The following is a 22127-nucleotide window of genomic DNA, read 5'->3' as shown; positions in this document are numbered from 1 at the left end:
AAGAGCTAAACGTGGATGCATCAAGTGTCCACTGATGGGTGAACTAATAAAGAAGATGCGGTCTATCCACACAATGGAATATTATTCACCCCTAGAAAGGAAGGACATTGTGAGAGACGCTACAACATGGATGAACCTTGAGGACGTAATGCTGAGTGAAATCAGCCAGTCACGAAAGGACAAATACCCTACCTATGATCCCATTTATATGCGGTCTCTAGAGCAGACAAACGTAAGTGGTGGCGGAAGCTGGGGGAGGGGAACGGGGAGTTAGTGTTTAATGGGGACAGAGTTTCAGTTTGGGAAGATGAAAAGGTTCTGGAGGTGGATGGTGGGGACGGCTGCACAACAGTGTGAGTATATATGTATATATATTTTTAATATATATTTTTTTAATTTGGGGGGGAGGGGCAGAGGGAGAGAGTGAATCCCAAGCACTGAGGGCCTGACCCCATGACCCCGGGATCATGACCCGAGCTGAAATCAAGAGGACGGTGCTCAGCCAACTGAGCCCCCGGGTTCCCCAGCACTGTGACTGTATCTCATGCCACTGAACTGCACCCTTACAAATGGTTAAAATGGTAAATTTTATGCTACGTGTGTATTTTATCACAACTTTAAGAAGAAGGTTGTCGGTGTCTTGCCAGGCCAGGGCCTGCAGGGCTGCCGAGAAACAAAGTGGGGCCCTGCCTGCAAGGGATGCCCCGAGTCTGGTGGGGGAGACAGGGAAGCGGGTAGTCGGTGACAACAGAGGGCCCTGTAGTGTGGCACAGGGGAGGCCTGGGGATCCAGGAGCCCAGTGAGGGGACCCATTTGCCTGGGGAGTCCAGAAAGAGGCATGAGCTGGATGTTGGGGCCTGAGGTGAGGGGCGGAAAGGGTATCCCTGGAAGAGGAACCAGCAGGGGCCAAAATGTGGAGGCGTGAACTCTGTCTCCTAAGAGCCTGGGCAGGAGTGGGGTGCAGCGGGGTCAGCGCAGGACAGGAGAAGCGGGAGGCAGTAGGGGCCCTGGAGCCAGAGACGGGGAGTGTGCGAGCAGGGCCACCCCACTGCTCTGCAGCGCCTGCCCTATTTTCTTCCCTCCGTCTCACCAGGGCTTGGGCCCCTGTGGCCTTGTTCACCACCCCTCCGGACCGCAGCTGTTTGCTGCGAGCGCCCCACCAGGGCTGGCACACAGACCGGGTCGGATGAATGAATTGGCGCGTGGACGATGACCCCACGGTGACCACGTATGACAGGCAGACTCAGGTGTGTGCGAAAGATTCAGGATGTCTGAATGCAGCTTCCCCTTCTTGGAGCCACCGGTCCCTCTCCTCCCAGCCACCCATGCGATCCGGTACCCGGCAAGAGCTGACCCTGCTGCTCTGCTTCTGGGTGACAACACAGGCCCAGAGAGGGCGAGAGGCCTGCCCAGGATCACAGAGCCAGGCAGGGCCAGAGCTGGAGTGGAATGTCCTTCTCTTGTTCTAGAAGACCCTGGGAGGGCCTCAGAGACCTAGGGGCAGGGGTGAGGTGACACAGAGACAACAGGAGCCAGAGTGCAGGTGGGGTGAGACACGCCAGGGTAAGTGGCGGCCTCAGATAAGCCCGGTGGGTGGTCAGTCGGCACCCAACAACAATGCCTCCTGGGCCCCTGTTGACCACAACAGAACTGGGGTTAGACCATGATCCAGGGGCATTCTCAGGAGCATCCTGGCTCCCAGCCCCTGCCATTAGCAGACCTGCAGGGAGCAAGCTTCACCCCTGCTTAGCCAGCCTCTGCCTCACCAGCAGTTTTCCTGGCTGTCCAAATGGGGTGTGGAGGTCTGAGGCCCTAGGATGTCACTAGTCTCTGGGGACACATGTGCCCTACTACGGGCATGGGAAAAGGACAAATGAGAGCCCTGTCTGGCCTCCCCTCCAACTTCCCCACAGTCCAGCCATGGAACCATGGCCACCACCCCTGATCAGGACCCTCCATGGCTCCCTCCCGGCCACTACCTGCAGAGAGAGTCTACTCCTGGCACTCCAGGTGACTTCTGCCTTGGGTCCTGCCCACATTTTCAGTGTCGTCTCTGTCTTTTCCCTCACGCTTGGGGCTCGGACCAGACGTAGCTGCTTTCAGTAAAAGCCTTTAGTATATGCACAGCACTGGAGCTGGGCTTTAGGGGCTGGCTGTGCAGCCTCAAGCCCTGTGCTACCCCCTCACCGGGTGCCACCTGGGACAAGTTATTTGATAACTCAGTGGCATTGTCAGCACAATAGGGATAATAACAGCCCCACCTCCCAGGGTCACTGTGAAGGTCAAATGAGCTTATGCCTGCAACATTCTTGCGATCGTGGCCTGACATTTGTGTACCTGAAGTGCTCGTCCCTCCTTGACCACCTGGAAAATTCCCATTCACACTACATGCCTGCTGTAGGATGCAGTGACCCTCCCCATCGCCGGGTCATCTTCCTGTCCCGGCCCTTGGCACTGTGTATTGAGAGTGTCTGTTCATGTCTGTCTCGCCCACCGGCCTTCAGGCTCCCAGAAGGCAGAAACTATCTATTACTCAGCAATGTGCCCCACTGCTTAGGGCAGTGCCCGCTGCAGATCCATAATTCATTCATTCAACAGAGATTTACTGAGCAGTTACTATATGCCTGTGCTTTTCTAGATGCTAGGGTAGCAGCAGCTAACACACTGTCAACCTCTCTGTCCTGGTACGTTCTAGCAGGTGAACCAATCAACCAACAGCAGCAGGCAGATGGAGACAGTGCTGGGCAGAGAAGGAATAGAGGAATGTCAGGTGAGGAGTCACGGAAGTTCCAGCCAGAGTGAATGAACGAATGAGCAGGAGGCGCCCCACTTCAGCCCCCAACCCCCCAGAAGCTGTGAATTTCACATTCAGTGCGAACTCCCTGTAGCCCCAGCTTTCCGTGTTCAAGCAGCAGGATGTGACGTGCCCGTAAGACGGCGGTTACCCTGTTAAGTGTAGTTACAGTCTGAAAGGGGCTCACCTTAATTAAAACACCATTAATTAAGCCGTCAGTATGGTAATGATCTCAGTTGTTAGCAAATTTGATTAAGGAGCTGATTCTGGAGGCCTCGCGATTTCCCCCCATTGCATTAATAAATCTCCCGCTCGTGTCGTATTGCCGTCCTTTATCTTGTTCACTCTGCCACCGCTGTAAGTGACTGAGCCCCCCCCCCGGCGGGTACCTACCCTCGGACAGAACCCAAATGTCATAACATTCTCTTAGGGCCTGCTCCAGGGGACCCAGAGGATGGCCACCTGGACGAGCTCCTCTAAGCCACGGGACACCCTGATCCTGCCACGCACAGGGACCCCGGAGCGAGTCGGTCGAGTCTGGCACGTGACATACCAGGGGAGGGACCCCACTGTCAAGGAAACAGCCACGTGACCTCGGCCACGCTCCTACCCTCCCTGAGCCTCAGTTTCCTCTTCTGTAAGATGAGATCAACAACACCCCCATTCTAGAACAGTTGGTGAGAACCAACAGGGCAACTGGGCGGAAAGGGCTCTGAAGCTAAATGGTACGACGGTATGTTGGCCAGATGTTACCATGCTTGGGTTTTCAGCTGCCCTGAGAGTTAAACAGCTAGAGACACGCCGCTCCCCGTCCCCCGTCCCCCCTACCGCATCAAAAGCGCTGGGAACAAAGGTCGAGCAGCAGGTGCTAGGAGAGCCCTGGTTCTGGGCCACGGTGAAGCAGGGAGCAAACACACAGGGCTCTGTGTCTGCTGTGCAGCCTTGTCAAGCAGGCCTGCTCTGGGTCCCAAGTCTTTCCCTAAAAACAATGGGGCAGTGGCTCATCTCCAGTCGCCCCCTCCCCAGCCTCTCTGCCACCTCTGGTAGCCATAGGTTTGTGGCAGCACCTGGGTGCTGGATGTCACGGTACCAGGCTGTAGGAGCCTGAGAGCCGGAGGAGCATAAAAGGACCCACACCAATGAGAGGCAGGGGGCACAGAGCCCCCCAACAGGCCCTCCCTCTGCACCGGCTCAGCCCCTCTCCCAGGCAAGCCGGGCAGGGCAGGGCAGGCTTCGTCTAGGAGACGAAACTGCCAGGAGCTTAAAGTGCAGGTTCCAGGGCTCCTGGTGGACCGAACCAGTCTGTACTGGTATTGGGGCAAGTACTGGATGGCAACTGTGTCCCTGGCAAGACCGTGAGCAGATAGGCTTGGGCAGCTCCTGGGCCCGGGCAAAGGTGTGGCAGGAAGAAGACGGCTGCCCGGGGAGGGCCCTCTTCCCAGCAACGGTGGCGGATGCAGCAACGGTGGGGAAGGATTTACTATTTGTTTCCAAAAATACAGCTAGGACCTTGTCACAGCGAGTGAGAGAGAACACTGGGGTGTCCTGCTCACATCAGCACCGCAACCTGTGGGCTTTTCCACTAAAAAAGCAAATGAACATCATAGCAAACCGTAGACACAGGCCACCTTCACCACCACCCAGGGCTCCTGTCGGGGCCTGCTGGCGCATGGCAAGAAGTATGTTTATTTTCCTTCACGCTCCATTAGCGAGAGAGCTGTCCCTCCACGGAGGGGTGGGGGTGCTGCTTAACTGGGAGCTCCACAGGTCCTTGTCACGGTATAGGGTCGTGAGGCCTTGGAGTGGCCCCCAAGATGTCCCCCTAAATGAGGCTCCAGGCTTCTCCTTTCTAGTCCTGGGGATGGAGCCCAGCCCAAGAGGCTCCAACTCTGTTCTCTAACCTTACAAGGTCTGAGGTCACTGAACAGCCCCGAAAGCTGAGGTGTGGGGCAAATTGCCTAGGGCAGGTGGAGATGTGGAGCTGTGTCCCACCCTACAGCTCTGAGCCCTAGAGGAAGGATCCTGCAAGGCCAGAGACCGAAGGTTCCTCGCCCCAGAACAGCACGGTGCAGAGCCCCGAGAGCCGTGAGGCAAGCTGGCGTTCTAATCCGATGCCCCCCCGGGAAGCCTAGCTTAATGAGGCACGGACTTTGGTTTCCATAAATACCCAGACCCGTGATGTCACCACCCCGTGCAGAGTTTAACAGCTTCTACCACTGGCTGTAGGCCCAGCAGACAAGTGGTCTGACGCTAGCCCACAGAACACCTGCGTGGCCCAGAAGGACACCAACGCCCCTGCTCTCGATGGCAGGCCGGACCTTCACCTGTCCATGGAGGACACGGCATCCTGTCCCCACCCCGACCTGCCTGCCAGCCTTCCATCAGGCACGGCAGAACTGCCGGTCACGGATGACCTGGGCAGGAGAGGCTTCTTCCAAATAGTCATGCTGAGGGCTATACCAAAAGCCGAAATGGCAGTGGTGGCTTTGAAAACCCTGGATATGGATTTGGGGGGATTACTTGCCCTCAGCGATAGGGAATTTCACAGCCCAATGGAGACCTGCTGACTAACAGCCTTTTCCTCATCACCACCAACAAATACCTCCACTGCAGGGCACAAACGCTGACAACCTCTGCCCGGAGGCCAGCTCCCTCTGCAAGACACCTGCACAGCAACCCCCCCCTCCCCCCACCAAGCCCCCACTCTGGCTCCAAGCTCATCTGGGGCCCCTCTGGCCTCCGGCCCGAGTTTCAGGTATAAACCTGCCACATATACTCACAAGTAGCGTCTTCTGCAAGCCATCCTGTCTGGGGGCAATTTTCCCCTTCCCTCTCTCTCTCCAGCTGGGAAGGTTCCGCGTGGTTAGAGGAGGAGCAGGATGCTCAGCCGAGAAGTGGAAGGGAATAAAATTAAACAGAGGGGCGAGTCACATTCCCCGGGGGCGGCGGGCTCCTCCGCTGGGGCGGGAGCAGGGGGTGGGGGGTGACAGCAGCAGGCTCCGAGGGGCCCCGGGCACAGCAGGGCTCACACCATGCCCAAGAGCCTGCCAAGTCGTCCAGTCACCATGGTCGCCAGGTTGGGCGGGGGCGTCGGCCTCGCTGGTACCTGGGACCACCTCGGGTTTTTTCCCTCCCGCACATCCGGGGTGGCTGAGCGCGGGGAGGAGGGGGGTGCTGGGGGGAATCTGCGCCCTCTTTGCTCTCGCAGCATCCGGAGGAGGGGCGGGCGCTCGCGAGCCTCCCCCCGCCCCCCCACCGCTTCTCGGCGCCAAGGAGCAACGTAGTGCGGCCGCGCTGGACCAATCGCCGAGGCGCTCGTCGCCATGACAACTGCAGCATCAGGCGCGGCCACCCGGCGGCGCCCTCGCGGCAAAGCCACCCGCCCGACGGAGAGCGCCCGCGCAGCGCGAGGGTGCCGCAGCCTGCCGGGGCCCCTTCCTGGCTGGCTCTGGAAACCTGGAAATCTCGTTGCTAAAATGCACGACGCTGTCCAGAGCCTGCGATGACGCTGCTTTCCAGGGTGGCTTTTCTGCCTTTGGCACGGAGTCGTGCAAGCCATGGAGCGCAACAGGCTGGCGCCCTGGAGTCAGGCCCACCGGTTCCAAGGCTGGCTTTGACCCCTAAGGGCCTCGAGGCTGTGGACAAGCCGCTTCCCTTCTGGGAGCCTCGACTGATGCTATCGTGAAATGGGATCATAATGGCTACGTCACAGGGGTCCAGGAGGGCTTGTCACACACAGTAGCTGCACAGATGCATAGCTGTTATGATGTGTGCCGGCCATGTCCTGGAGCTAGGGAGAATTTCTGCTGTAGCTGTGGAACCCATTCATTCCTTCACCACTCACTCACTCATTTACTGTTTCTGGACTGGCAGCTCAGTGATGAATAAGGTGACGCTCTCATGGTGTTCACCTCTTAAGAGGGAAACAGGAAATCAACATGCAGTCACATATATAATTTTACATGGTAAGGAGGAGGACAAAAAGTAAAGCCGAAGAGGTAGAAGGGAGGGGGACAGCAGGAAGGAGGAAGCCATCTACATCAGACGGGGTGCTCAGGGAAGGCCTCTCTAAGAGGGCACATGTGGGCTGAATAATGGAAGATCCCGGGAAAGAACATTCCAGGCAGAGGGAAAAGCTAGTGTCAAGGCCCTGAGGCAGGAAGGAGCAGAGTGTGTTTGAGCAACACTGAGGAGGCCAGAGTGGCTGCAAGTGGTGAGCCACAGGGATGTGAGGGTGAGAAGGCCTACATCCACCCTCTCCCCTCCAGATTTTCTCTTTCACGCACAGATCTCTCCTTGTCTGATGGTTCACTGGGCAGAGTCTGTTTGCTCGTCTGTAAATCAGGAATCCAAAATCTATCTCGTATACGTACACACCTATAATTCTTATTTCCATTATAATCTTTACGATGTCAATGAGGTATAAGATTATCATAGTATTCTCCGGGGAGAAAACTAAAGCCAGAGGTTTAGCAGCTGGCCCAGAGCCACACAGCTGGTGAGTGGTATGCCAGGGGAGTCTGGCTCTGGAGTCCCGGCCCTTAAGCACCTGCAAATCTTCCTCTTTGGGAAGATCACATGAGACAATGGCTGTGAAAAGCCCACCCACCCTGGGCAGCTGTGAGGGCCATTCCCTTTTTCCTATTCTCTCTGGATTCTCAGACTCACTGAAGTTACAGGAAGGAGGGATCCTGCATCCTTAAGTTTTGTTCCTTCCTTTGGACAGTGGACAAAATGGAGCTCAGAGAGGGTGAGTGATGTGCCTGAAGTTGCACAGCACTGAGTGGCAGAAGTGGGACTGGGACCCAGTTCCTCTGGCTCCATGTCCCTTATGGGGCCAGGGTAGAGCGGAGCATCTGAGTGACTGGTAAATGGCATCAGAACAGCACGATGCTTCCTGATTCACCTCCTATAACAAATCTTTGAATGGCCAAGCTTCCTACACCGGGGGCTTCCCTCCCTGAGAATAATGCAGTCGTGGACATAATTGGTATTTCTGTGGACTTAACATGTTACAGATCCCCCCCCCCCCATCTCTCCTGGAGTTGGACAAGTTCTTTTATTTTTTATTTTCGGACAAGACTTTAATAACAATACAAACATAGCAGCAGCTACAACCACAAGGGCTTCAGGAGGATCATTTTGCTTCAGATCTGATCTGATGTTCAGTGAATTCGTAGAGGCACTGTACAAAGTAGGTTGATTTCCCCTCCTACGCAGAGAGGTCTCACCTCTACACAGCAGCAGAGCAGACTCGAAGCCACCTCTCTGTGACTCCCAAGCCTGGGCCCTAGCAACTCCCCGCACGGCCTCCTCCACATGGGGATTATTTTATCACCCCCATCTTCCAGAAGAGGAAACTGAGGCTCAGAGCCCAGGCAGGCCCTGATTACAGCGCCGGCACCAGCATCCTTTTCCTGGGTTTCCTCTCCTGCCCCAGTGCCCCAGGGAGCCTCCCCGGGGGGCCAGGACACCCCTCTGCATATTAACTGCTTTTTGGCACTTTCTCCTTATAAACAGACTTGCATGTCTGTTTCTTGTATGTTACGCTGTTATTTCGAATTAGGGCACATGGCAAAGACATGGCATTCGGAAGCAAATGCCAAGAGCATAGGCACCTGGGCTGTGTTTACAGGACACCCGGGCTGTTTTTGATTTCTGATGGTGGGTGTCCACCACAGGGTCGGGCACCAGAGAGTCCCCAAAACTCGTGGATCCAAGGCCCGGCAGGGAATTGGCGTTGGGACAGCTGCAGCTGCCACTCACTCTCAAGGCCCCTCTGGAAATGCCTGCACACACAACCCCCCCCAAACACACACCCACACCTTGTACCTGTCTGTGGCCCCCTGCAAGCAACCCAGACTAGAATGAGAAAGTGGCTGACAAAGAGCAGGTGGGGAAATCTTCCGCACCCAGGACTCCCCTCCTGGACTGGAAAATTCCAACCTGCAGGCTGACAGGCAGATTCACGCAGGGAATGTCTGGCTCCTGCACCCTGCTGCCCATGTGCCCCCATCTGTCCCCAGCACGAAAGGAGGCACAACGGCATTTGGAAAGAGGCAGGACAGAAAGGGCTGGAACACACAGTCCACAGATCCCCAGGCCACAGCACCTTTCAGGCTGGCAGCCCGGGAGTCCCAGGGATTGAACCTCTTCCACGGGGGTAGGATGGAGCTCCAGTCCTTGTCCTCAAGCCACCAACCGTTCTAGCCGTGGAAACACAGAACTGTCAACATTCTGACTCTTCAAAGCTCAGAATCACAAATCCTTCAAATCCTGGATTTTTTTTTTTCCCTTTTAGCGTAAGCTTCACATTGGAAAGAAACAGAACCTTAATTGCACAAATAATCTGAAAATCTCTTCTCCTTCAACACAATGAAGTCCCCTTGACCGCACCCCTACATCTCACTCCCTTTGCCCACCTCCATAGAGGTAACTGCTGTCCTCTGTTTGGAGCACATGCTTCCAGAACTTTAGCGAAGTCTCTAGCTAGCTAGATTTATATGCCTATAGAAAATATGAAGAATTACATGGATGGACCTTAAAAAATGGCATCATATTAAGTTAAGAAAGTTTTAAAACTTTAAATACACCAAAAGTCATAAAGAGAAATATAGTGGGGCACCTGGGTGGCTCAGTCGGTTAAGCGTCTGACTTCAGCTCAGGTCATGATCTCACGGTTCATGAGTTCGAGCCCCGCGTCGGGCTCTGGGCCGATGGCTCAGAGCCTGGAGCCTGCTTCCGATTCTGTGTCTCCCTCTCTCTCTGCCCCTCCCCTGCTCATGCTCTACCTGTCTCTCTCTCAAAAGTAAAATATTGAAAAAAGAGAGAGAGAGGGAGAGAGAGACAGTAAACTCTGTTGTCCGCAGGGCCTCCTACAAGAATCAGACCATCACGAAGCTGATGGAAGCCGCGTCGCTGCCTCTCTTCTGCCTCCTCCCCAGCCCTTCCCTCCTCACATTTACACAGTGAGTTCACTGCAGAGTGAATCATTCCTATACAGCGTTCCTACTCAGACAGGTGCCCACAAAGGGCAGGGATGCTTGCACATGTTTTTAAACTTCCCACAAACAGAATCACACTGCACGTCGCTTTCTGCGATCCTCTTTCCCCAGTCAACATTCCACTCGGGGCACTGACTGATGGAATCTCTAAACCAGACTCTTCTTTGCTGAGTGGCCAAATCCTAGGCTTTTCTGATCACAGCCGTGGGCTGGGCTCTTGTTGCTGAGAGGGGCCTGGCAGGCTCGTGCACAGGCCTCATTTGGTTCTGAAACCGCCTCCCCCCACCCACCCCCCCCGCCCCACCCCTGCTCCTCACGTGCAGGCAGCGGAGGAAGGGAGGAGGCAGCTACTGCAAATATCTCTGGAAACGCGTGTAGACTCCTGGAAGCTTGGCAGACACCCTCTCTGCACTGCACCAAAATACCAAGGTGCCCTGTCCCCTGTACTTGGGGAGCAGACAAGACCCTGGCCCCTGGACGGCTGTAGGAGGGGGTCCCTGACATGCGGCTGGAATGCAATGGCTGCTGCTTCTCAGGGCCATTTGGAGCCCCGACTGATGGAGATTTGGAAGCCCACAGGGCTGGCATCAGTCTCTGCCCTCCCACTGCTGTGCCAGGCTTGCCAAGGACGGCCCTGGTCTCCAGAGCTGGCTGAGGCCCATGAGAAGCGAGGGGGCTGTGGCCAGGAGGACGCTGCCTGCAGAAGCTCCTGCTACATCTGGGCCGTGCTGGTGGAGGAAAGGGGGTGCGGGAGAGGGGTGCTGCTCTGTGTGTCCACTTCTGCAGGGGCTGAGCCTCTGTGTCCCGCTCACCTGAAGGGCGAGAACTAGCAGGAGCAGAGGGTGCTGGGAACAGCCCCTGCCTTTCTGAGCCTCCACTCGTGAGCCTTCGAGAGCCCCCCAGCGTGATGGAGGGCGGGCGTGGCTGTGAACGAGAGGCACCACTGGTCAAGTGCAGGCGTCCTGAGGCCCGTGTAGGATGAACCAGCCACAGACGCTAAGCCAGAGCTGATGGGTCTGAGTGTGCCTTGGGGTGTAGGCTCCCTCCCTCTCCTAACATACTGCCTCTCCACTCTCCCCCACCCCAGAACCTGCACCTGCTCAGCAGGCAACGTAGCCTGGTAGTCCAGGCTGGGCTGGACTCTGGGCGGGTGACCCAACGTCAGCCTCCGCATCTATGCACTGAGTCTCACAGGGCATCTCCTTCTGCCTCCAGGCAAGGTCTAAACGAGTTACCGCGGGCAAAGCCCTTAGACCGGGGCCTGGTACTGCCTCCTTGCCCCAGAAGTGTCAGCCAGGCTGGTTATTGTTCTCGAGCTGGCCGGGATGCTGGAAAGTTCACAGAACTGAAATTCGCAGGGAACTGGAGCTAGAAGATGGGGGTGACACCTCCCCACCACCCCAGCTGAAATGAGAGCCTACGGCGTACCCCAAACCAACCTCACAGCACCTCCCGTTTCTCACCCTCCTGACGAATTTGACTAATAGTTTTCTTAAATCTAAAAATAGTTTTTATTTAAAAGCGAAACTTCCTGTCACTGTGGTAAATCGTGTACTTGATAGGCTAGTTACATCACAAATAAATATTCAGATAAATAGGGTTATGAAAGAAAAATTGCTCGCCTGAAGCCCTCCCTTGGCCTCAGGGGTCTAAGTGTCCCTGGCTGGAAAACCCCGGGCTGATGCTGGGGACACCAGGCAGGGTGGGCACAGGGCAGACGTCGGGGCGGGCAGCGGGGATGGCCCTGCTCGTAAGCTGGGTCAGAAAAGACCAGGGATACGTGTGGCAGTGTTGGGGAAGGTCACAGGGCTATCCGTGGTCACTGTGGGGGTGGGACTCACTTTCCTCTCCAGGAATCTGTCTTGCTTGCCTCAGCTGCGGGGTTCTGCGTGCCTGTGTGTGTGTGTATCCGCCTGTGTGTGTGTGTGTGTCTATCTGTGTCTATTTTTGGTGACTGGCACCACTCCTCAGAAACAGAGCGGAAAGGCCTCAGGCCCATATGAAGGGGACAGCAGTCCTCTATGGCCGCCTTATGTCATTGCCACAGGCTGGTCTGCTGGGTGGTCTCCTCCTGGGTCTTCATGGGAATCTGCGAAGTCATGCTGGGCTGTGTGTGTGGCTGGGGACCAGCAAGTGTGCCCAGCCCCCAGCTCACAGGGCCATGAGCATTTCCTGACCACAGAGCAGCACTCATTCTCTATTCGCTTGTATCTTCATCCATAGAATGCCGACTACTTCTTGCTTTGGGCCTGGCCCAGTCTAGGCAGTGGGGGTACAAGGTGAGATAAAAAGCCATGTGTCCTGCCTGGAGGAAGGGACGTGTTCCACATCTTGAGGCCTTGACAGCCAACACCTCTCCCTGCCCAGCTGCCTCCCCTCCTGGCAATCACCCCTGCATCCCTCTCAGTGTCTGGGGCTCAGGTGGGCCTGACTCTGCTCCCAAGAACAGGCATGGCACTCAAGCTGGGCCCAGGAGAGGCAGGCCCAGACTTCACTGACACTGTCGCGTGAGAGAAGCTCTGAGCTTGAATTCAAACTTAAATCTGAAAGGTATGAGCCAGAACTTTCCATCGGGCCCCTTGAGGAGGAAGCCAATGCAGGGGGAAGCTAGACTCAGAGCAGAAGAGGGACAGGTCCAGGGTCAGGACTGGAACTTCTGGATCTAGCCATGCCTGAAGCTTTGGGGATATGTGAGAATCTCATTTCATTTAGGCCAGTTTGAAGTGGGCACTCTGTCACTTGCAACCAAAAGTCCTAATACATGTACCTTCTAATAGTTATAATTCTGAATGAATATTTTAATATTGAGTGATTGTTTCAATAGAAAGGTACACAGAAAACTATATGATATGAGGGAAGGAGGGGCAAGTTCTTTGAGAAAGGGGATATAGGAAGGAAAAATGGAAGTTTCCATTTCCAGGATGTTGCAGCTGAGTCTAAAAGGATGACTAGAAGCTTGTCAGGTAGACAGTGCATGGAAAGGCATTACATCCATATGGAATAGCATGTGTAAAGGCGTGGAGGTGAGAAGCACAACAGCAAAAGTCAACTTACTGAAGGGCTTGGGCTTCTTCGGAAGGATGCTGAGGAGGGACATGAAACTAAATAAATCCCTTCACGGGGTATGGGTTCAAGGGGGAGAGGTTAGAGGCAGGGGGACAGTGCCTCTGGAGAAAGGGAACGGCAGGTCTGGAGGCCTGTGGTGGACAGTCGGTACTTCTCTCTGCCCTGTATACAGCAAGGGGTGGGATGGGAGAGAAGAAATGTGTTGGGGAGACGTAAGGGTGAGGTATGACGGCGACGCAGGGTCAAAGTCAACACCAGGTTCCTAGCTTGGGCACTGGATGGATGGTAGTGCTATTTACCTACCTGGGGACCCAAGAAGAGGTACAGGGTGTAAGGAGAGACGACCCAGCCCCTTTTGGATGTGCTGGGGTACGGAGCCTAGGGGATGCTCAGGAGAAGCAGCCAGGAGGCTATAAGAATCTGGCTGGAGGCCCGGCTCCAGGAGGGAGAGGTGGGGAGAGAGTGGGTTGAAGAGGGAAGGCCGGGCAGAGCCCTGGGCATGTGGATATTTATGGGCAGAAGCAAAGGCCAGCAAAGGAGAGGGAGAAGGAGCCGCTGGAGCAGTGGGAAGAGGCCTGGTGAGCTCCCTGCCCGCAGCTGCAAGCTGCGTTCTGCACCCCCTCCCCTGCAGGTCCTTCCTGGGGATCCGCCATCTGCCCTGTCCTGCCACAGTGAGTTAGGACCTGCTCCTGCCTCCCCAAGGACCTGAGATAACATAAGAATGGCATTTCTTAGCAAAAAGGAATCCCAAATGAGCACCAAGCTTCATGTTCAAAGATGTTCATTGCAGCATTATTTATAAGAACAATGAGCAAACCAAAACTCCAAACAAATATTAAGGTAAATGTACAACGTTGGGAGCTGCCTAAAAATGCATGGCTTTGCACGTGCTAGCAGGCAGCCTTTAAAGGACATGTTTACAAGCAATGATGTTAACATTTGTTAGTTAAGCAAAAAGTATGGTCTCGGGGCACCTGGGGGGCTCAGTCAGTTAAGCGCTGACTTCGGCTCAGGTCATGATCTGGCGGTTCGTGAGTTCCAGCCCCGTGTGGGGCTCTGTGCTGACCGCTCAGAGCCTGGAGCCTGCTTCGGATTCTGTGTCTCCCTCTTTCTCTGCCCGTCTCCTGCTCATGTTCTGTCTCTCTCTGTCTCTCAAAAAATAAATAAATGCTAAAAAAGAAATTAAAAAAAAAAGTAGGTTCTCAAAGTATATATGGAGTATGAACCCTGTAATGTGAGCGTGACACACAGCTAGAAAAATGCCCAGGGGCGCGTGGGTGGCTCAGTCCATTAAGCGTCTGACTTCGGCTCAGGTCATGATCCCTCACAGTTTGTGGGTTCAAGCCCCACATCAGGCTCTGCGCTGACAGCTGGGAGCCTGGAGCTTGCTTCGGATTCTGTCTCCCTCTCTCTGCCCCTCTACCGTTCACGCTCTGTCTGTGTCTCTCAAAAGTAAACATTAAAAAAATTTTTTTAGAGAAAAAGAAAAATGACTGGAAGGACACATGCCAACATGTCACCATTAATAGTTGCCACCTCTGAGTATTGGAAGTACGGGCCAACTTTATTTCCCTTTTCGTTTTGTTTTTCACAATTTCTACAACATGCTTAAATATAATAAGGGAAAATACCGTTTTCTGCAGGGGCCAGCACATAGGTTCGGAGTCACATGTACGTTTGAATCCAGCTCCCTGCCCTGCCTCGGCGCTGGGTGCCTTCTAGCTCCTTCCAGTCTGGTTTTCCCTCCAAAGGTTCATCCCAGCCCCTCGCATAGGCCTACGTGGGTACCAGACGGGTGGACGTAGGCAGCGAGCCAGGAAGAGGGGGTGCGCCAGATAGGTGTTGCACAAAGATGACCAGCATCCTCAGAGGTCACAAAATCAGGATGCTGTGAAGGCGACCCTTTGGGCACAATGTGTAACTGGCTGGGCGCTGGCCGCAGCCTGAGTGGGTCCCGCTGAACCGAGCGTCCGTGGTGCACAAAAGCACCACCTTCAGAGTCCCTGATACAGTTTTCAAAGTGGTGTTGTGGACGGTACCCTGGAAGCCTGGGAGCCAGACCCTGTGTTACCGATGGGGACTGAGGCTGGACATGAAGCCCCGAGGCAATGTCTGGAGCCTCCCTACGAAACTCGTTCCTGGCCTGAAGGGCGTGTGGGAGTCTGGGCCTGGAGTGAGGCTCCGCTGGGCTCCAGAAGGTGGGAGCGGCTGTCCTAGTTCTTTCTGTCGGGCCCCAGACCCAGAGGCCAGGCGGGGCCTGAGGACAGGACCACCGACAAGGCTGACCCTCGGAGCCCGGGCCCTGCGGTCTCCTCTCCCCATGTCTCCAGGTGGCTCTGGGCCCGAGTTTTCCTGTCTGTCACCCGCTTGTCCTTACTGTAGAGGGGATTTGGAAGGTGATTCTTCTCTGGGCTGGCTGGGGCTGATCTGGTCGGTGAGCTGGGCTGCCAGTGGGGCCCTTATGGCAGGGCTGGGGTCTGGAGTCACCCTGCCCAGAGAGACATAGTCTGTCTGGTCTGATGAGGGCTGTTCCCAGGGCAGACTGGGCTGGGGCAGGCTGGGGGCACAGCAGACACAGACTCTGTTCTCAGGCCTCAGTTCCTCAGTTCAGGTCTCCACCAACCGCTTACCTGCCGTGTGACCTTGGGCAAGCGACTGCCCGTCTCTGTGCCTCAGTTCCTACCCTGGAAAATGGGAAAAGCAGACCCCCACTGGGAACAGACACAAGAAGGGTTACAGGAGATGTGCCTGCCACAGCACACACTAGGGGAAGCCTGGGCTCAGGGAGGGCATGCAAAATAGTAGTCCTCGGCCTTGAGAGGTCTGTCCCTGTCTCCATGCTGGTTCAGCCTCAGGAGAGGGGTCTGGAGGAAGCTAGATGCGCAGAGACACCCCCAGGAGTGAGAACCAGAGGGGATCTCTTCTGGGAAGGTCAGGATCTTTCTCTACCCTAGTCGGGGTTACTGCCAACTCAGACTGTGGCACATCATCTCGCACAAACACAAATCACATCTGTCCTTCTCTAGCTTCAAAATAGAATCCACATGCCTGGCTTGGCATCATGGCTCTGCCAGTCTCATTCATCCCTTCGCCCGCTCTGTTCCATGCCAACCTGTTCCTGCCTCAGAGCCTTTGCACATGATATTCCCCTTGTCAGAACACCGCCCCCCCCCCACCCAGATCTCTGCATGGCTCACTCTCTAGGTCTCAGCTCAGAGATTACCTCTTTGGGAGGCATTTCCTGAGCACCCTTGGTGAAATGTTCCTCACCCCCTACCCCTCACCATTTTAGTTCATCCAGAGTATTTTAAATCAACCTGTTTAGTTGGCTTTTTCTTCTTCTTCTTTTTCAACATCTGTCTGCCATCAAGAGAATGTTGGGTCCCCAGGGACAGAGTCACCACCTGTCTTGGCCATCACAGCATCTCCCAGTGCACTGATGTGGCTCGGCATACAGTAGGTGCCTAATAAATGTTCACCAGCTGAAAACATAAATGGATGATCTCAAGCCACACTACCTGGCTCACCCCACTGGATCCAAGGGAACATGGGTACCACCCCGTAGCTTCTCATTATTTCCACATGTCACAACCTCTGTGGGTTTGGTAAAAATCCCAGCCCAGACGAACGTTCTTCCCACAGTCTAAATCTGCACAGGGCAATTACTTGCGCATCCGCACTAATAATAGGTCTTATGATTATAGTTTATTTGCTGCGATTTTAGTTAATAGACCGGATGGAATATTTGCATGTGGAAAGTTCCCCGGCTATTTCGGAGAGCTCCCAAATTCACCGCTCATGGGAGAAAAGGCTCTTGGTGCAGAAGGAGCCTCAAGTGCACGCGGGAGGCCCGGAGGCAAGCCCTTTACCTCCCTCAGTCTCCAGTTCCTCATCTGTAAAGTGGGGTGATAACACCTACCTCTCCGGGAAGGAGTCCATGAGCCAGTCTCAACCCTCTGCCACCATGAACACTGTGCCCTTTGCACCAGTATCCACGTAATGTCTCACTTTAAGCTGATTTTTTTTTTTAACTTGGATGTTTTTGTTTGTTTGTCTTATTTTTTTTTAACGTTTATTTATTTTTGAGACAGAGAGAGACAGAGCATGAATGGGGGAGGGGCAGAGAGAGAGGGAGACACAGATTCTGAAGGAGGCTCCAGGCTCTGAGCCATCAGCCCAGAGCCCGACGCGGGGCTCGAACTCACGGACCGCGAGATCGTGACCTGAGCCGAAGTCGGACGCTTAACCGACCGAGCCACCCAGGCACCCCTGTTTGTTTGTTTTTTAAGTAGGCTCCACACCCAGCATGGAGCCCAGCATGGGGCTTGAACTCATGACCCTGGAGATCAAGACCTGAGCTAAGATCAAGAGTCGGACGCTTGACTAACTAAGCCACCCAGGCGCCCCTTGAATGCATTTAAAAGGGAAACTTTGTTTCCCACCAGAGTCCCACCAACAGGGAGGCTGAAGGGTCCAAAGGAGCTGGCCACCCGTGCATACGTTCATTCCATGAGCACCTACTGTGTGCCGGCACCTACTAGGTGCTGGGATACAGCAATAAACGAGACTATGTCTTTTCTGTTCCCCTCTCCTTCCTCATCTCCTCACCCGGCTCCTCCTTGTCTCCGTGTCCCTGGCCTCTTATTGTCTGCACTCACCCCCTGGTAGTCTCATCCAGACTCCTAGCTTTGTAAACCACCCAGACGCTGGCCACACCCATGTTTACACTTCCAACCTCTACCTCTCTGTTGATTCCAGACCCAAGGTCCAGGAAGGACTCCTAGGACACGGTAAGCTCAACATGTCCGGCGAGGTACATCCCATCTCTCCCCAAACCCTGCTCCTCTTGCGATCTCGTTTTCTCGGCAAGGCAACCTTACCCTGTTATTTCCTCTCTCCTTCTCGTACCCCCCACCCCACACACCTGCTCTCACTACTCCGCACCTCCATATCCCACCCTGGTCCCGGCCTCCCTCTGAGCTCTGGATGACCGTAAGCCTCCCTGTTCCCCGGGTTGGCTCTCAATAGCCTATCTACAGACAGCAGCCAGATTGTATTCTTGGGCTAAAAGTAAGCAAGGCACGTTGACTGCTCTGCTCAGCACCCTCCAGGGCTCCCAGCCCATTCAGAGGAAAAGCCGAAGTCCTTGCAATGACCGACAAGGCCCTGAGTGATCCCCCTGACCTGTCTCCCACCCCTCTCCCCCTCATTCACTCTGCCCCAAGCGTAGGGTCTCTTCTTCCCTCCAGCCTGCCCAGCCCTCTCCTGCCCCAGGGCTTTTGCATGTGCTGTGGACTTCGCCCAGGGGAATATTAAAACAAGGGCACTGACCCTGAGCACTCAGAAACACCTCCTGCTCTGCTAAGTACTAACTCCTTTGTTGCAAGTCCTGGGGATGTGTGAGGGGGCCACTAGTGGGGCTGGACAGCACAGCAGCAGCATGGGGACATTCTAGGGGCTCAGGCATGGTCTTCAACTCACTGGCATGAAAGTATTTTAATATTTTAACAAAGGTACGTACCTGCTGAACATGAGCTCTGCCTTGGCCCAGCCACTCCTCTCCCAACTATCTGCTTGTATCTTTGTCTCCTTTGGGCCTTTGCTCAGGGCCCCATCCTCAGTGAGGCCCTGCCCTATGCCCTCCCCAGTCCACACTGCCAGACCCCATCCTTGCCTTTTCTCCTTAGCGCTTCTCATCGTCAAAACTCTTCCTAGTCCCAAAGTGGAAACAACTCAAACATCCATCAACAGGTGAATGGATAAAGAAACATGGCCTGTCCATGCGATGGAATATTATGTGGCCATAAAAAAGGAAGGGCTGACATGGTACAATGTGGATGAACCCTGAAAACATTGTGCTTAGTGAAAGAAGCCACAGAAGACCACGGATTGTGTGCTTCTACTTATATGAAAGGTCTAGAATAAGTAAATCCATAGGGACAGAGTAGGTTAGTGACTGCCAGGAGCTTGGGGCCCGGGGAGGGTGAGGAGCGAGTTCATGGGTACAGGGTTTCTGTTTGGGGTGATGAGGATGTTCTAAAATTGATTGTGGCGATGGTCGTGCAACTCAGTGATTATGGTATAAACCATTGAGGGGCTCAGTCGGTTGAGCGTCCGACTTCAGCTCAGGTGTGATCTCACTGTTCATGAGTTCAAGCTCCACGTCGGGCTCTGTGCTGTCAGCTCAGAGCCTGGAGCCTACTTCGGATTCTCTGTCTCCCTCTCGCTCTGCCCTTCCTCTGCTCACACTCTTTCTCTCTCTGTCTCTCTCTCAAAAATGAATAAACATTAAAAAAAAAATTTAAACCACTTAATTGTACACTTTAACAAAATTCATGTATTTTTAGTTATGGATTCTAGTGTCTGGCCTGTCCCCTCCTCCCATTACTGTGTCAACTCCACGCAGATAAGGTTTCTATCTGTTTTGTTGACTGCTATATTCCCAGTGGTCGCGACACAGTAGATGCTCAACAAAACACTGAATGAGCGAGGGGATGAAATTTGAGCTCACGGCACAGCTCCATGGTGGTCCCACCATTCAGGCACATCCCCCACATTTTCCCCCACATTGTCCCGCTCTGTGTCGGCATCTGCCTCCCCTGCTGGCTGTGAGCTCTCTCTGCAGGTCATGCCCATGAGGCGTGGAAGGTGAGGACGCCACAGGCCTCTCGCAGGGTAGGTCCTGGCCCAGACCACAGGTCCTCCTCTGGCCCACACCCCCTCCCATACCACTGCAAGGGGCACCTTTGCTCAACACGCATCTCCTGGGCACCTGCTGGGCATTTGGCGATACAGGGCAGAACCTCACACCCAGAGACCAGGAGAGTCTCAATGGAGAGTTTGGATCTGGAACCCTGGGCCCACGAGGTTCACCTCCCGCCCTCCCCCTGCCACGCTTGCTTGGTTGATGACCCCCGGGGCAGAAGGGCTGGGACTATACCCACCATCCCCCTGGCTGCCTTGACCAAGAAGCCAGGCTGCAAGGGCAGCACGTGGACGATACTGTCCTTCCCCTTCTCACAGCCCAGGCCCTCCTGGGCCTGACACCTACTGCCTTCCTCCCAGGTGGTTTTTATATAAGATTTAACTGAGGGGGTGTGGCAGGCCAACGATCTGCATCAAGGGAGTTCCCTCCTGGCTGAGTGAATGACCCAGACGAGGACCTCTGGCGGGGACGGGGTGGGGGACCGCGGTCACCCACACCAGCCAGGAGCCAACTGCGTTTCTGGAATCAAGCTTCAGCTATCAATTCCAGGGACTGCTGAGGGCTGGTCTGGATGAGTTGGTGCGGTTTGCTCATGTTAGCTCTTTTCTTATTCTTTTTTTTTTTGTTGTTAAAATGTTTTTTTTTTTTTAACATTTGTTTTTGAGAGAGAGCGAGCGAGCACGAGTGGGGGAGGGGCAGAGAGAGGGACACAGAGGATCTGAAGCAGGCTCAGCACTGTGAGCGCAGAGCCCGACGCGGGGCTCGAACTCACGAACCAGGAGATCATGACCTGAGCCGAAACTGAGAGTCAGCCACTGGACCGACTGAGCCACCCAGGCGCCCCCACATTTGCTCTCTAAAACTGCACTTGCATGGTGTATTTGCAGGATTCAAAACCACAAAATCTGAAAGGTTTATACTGAAAAGTCTGGTCCCCACCTCTCCTCCTCCCTTCTCAGCTCTGTGGCTCCTATTCATCAAGGCATTACGTTTTCTGCAGGCTTCCTGTGCAGGAAGTCGCTTTGTTTTCACAAACAAGCAAATACGGGGCAAAGACTCTGAACGGACATTTCTCCAAAGAGAGGTCCGAACGGCCAAGAGGCGCACGAAAAGGTGCTCGGCTTCGGCCCTCGTTAGAAAAATGCAAATCTAAGCCACGATGAGAAACTAGTTCACACCCACCAGGACAGCTCAGACGAAAACTGGATGGCGACAAGTGTTGACGAGGAGGTGGAGAAGCAGGAACCCTCGCACACTGCTGGTGGGAACGTGCACGGTGCAGCCACTGGGGCAGGTGGTCTGGCAGTTCCTCAAAGTATGAACCATGGAGCTGTCACCGGACGCGTGACTCCACCCCTAGTGTGCACAAGAAGCGGAGACGTGTGGACGGAGAAAGCTGTGCACGGATGCTCGCAGCAACGTTACCCAGAATCGCCCCAAAGTGGGAAAGACCCAAATGTCCACCGACTGATGAGTGGATCAACAAACTGTGTCACATACATCCAATGGCACGTGACTTTGCCGCAAAAAGGAGTGAGGGGCTGACACATGTTACAAGGCGGACGAGCCTTGAAAACATGACGTTCAGCAAAAAGAAGCCGGTCACAGAAGGCCACAGATTGTAAGATGCCGTTTACGTGAGATGTCCAGAAGAGGCCAATCCATAGAGATCGAGAGTAGATCGGTGGTTGCCGGGGGCTGAGGGGAGAGCGGGGTGAGGGAGACGGCTAGCGGATATGGGGTTTCTTTTTTAAAATAAACTTATTGTTGGGGTGCTCAGTTGGTTAAACGTCCGACTTCGACTCAGGCCACGATCTCACGATTCGTGGGTTTGAGCCCCGCGTCGGGCTCTGTGCCGACAGCTCGGAGCCTGGAGCCTGCTTCCGATTCTGTATCTCCCTCTCTCTCTGCCCCTTCCCTGTTCACGCTCTTTCTCTCTCAAAAGTAAAGAAACATTAAAATTTTTTTAAAAATTTATTATTGAAGTATAGTTGAGGTGCAATGTTCTGTTTGTTTCAGGTGTGCAACACAGTGATTTGACACTTCTTGCATTACACGATGCTCGCCGTGATAAATGTAGTGACCATCTGTCGCCAGACAACGTTAATTCAAGACTCGAACCATATCCCAAGTGTCGCACTTTTCATCCCTGTGACTTATTCTATAACCGGAAGTCTGTACCTCTTAATGTCCTATTTCACACCCCCCACCTCCTCCCCTCTGGCCACCACCAGTTTGTTCTTCGTACTTAACATTTTCTCTTCTCCAGCTTACTTTATTGCGAGAATACAGTATAAAGTCCGTGTAACACACAAGATGTGTCAACTGCCTGTTTATGCTACCAGTAAGGTTTCTGGTCAACAGGAGGTGATTAGTAGTTAAGTGTTTGGGGAGTCAAGAGTTACATGTGGATTTCTGACGACACAGGGAGCCCTGGCCCTCAAGCTGTCCAAGGATCGACTGTGTACCTAGTACATTGCCCTGGATTTTCACCCGGCCCGTTCTTCTCAGCAGGTAGGTGTTTTCTCACAGGGGCTTTTCCTGCCCACCTGTCCCC

At 54.4% G+C, this 22127-nt stretch overlaps 1 long non-coding RNA gene across 2 annotated transcripts in view; it reads right to left on the bottom strand.

Annotated features, from left to right (window-relative positions):
- LOC122204486 overlaps positions 1 to 22127 on the bottom strand; it is a 92728-nt gene that overhangs the window by 4132 nt on the left and 66469 nt on the right. The window contains exon 4 of one of the 2 annotated variants that reach the window (XR_006195690.1): positions 16204 to 16346. The exons of the other annotated variant lie outside the window; for it this stretch is intronic. This is a non-coding gene — a long non-coding RNA (uncharacterized LOC122204486). Of the gene's footprint in view, positions 1 to 16203; positions 16347 to 22127 lie in introns of those variants that run through there. 2 annotated transcript variants of the gene reach the window in all.

This window comes from Panthera leo, chromosome A2 (assembly GCF_018350215.1).
Source record: "Panthera leo isolate Ple1 chromosome A2, P.leo_Ple1_pat1.1, whole genome shotgun sequence".
NCBI classification, from domain to species: Eukaryota; Metazoa; Chordata; class Mammalia; order Carnivora; family Felidae; genus Panthera; species Panthera leo.
The sequence above is the reverse complement of the archived record's forward strand: the minus strand, read 5'-3'. Positions and strand labels throughout refer to the sequence as shown.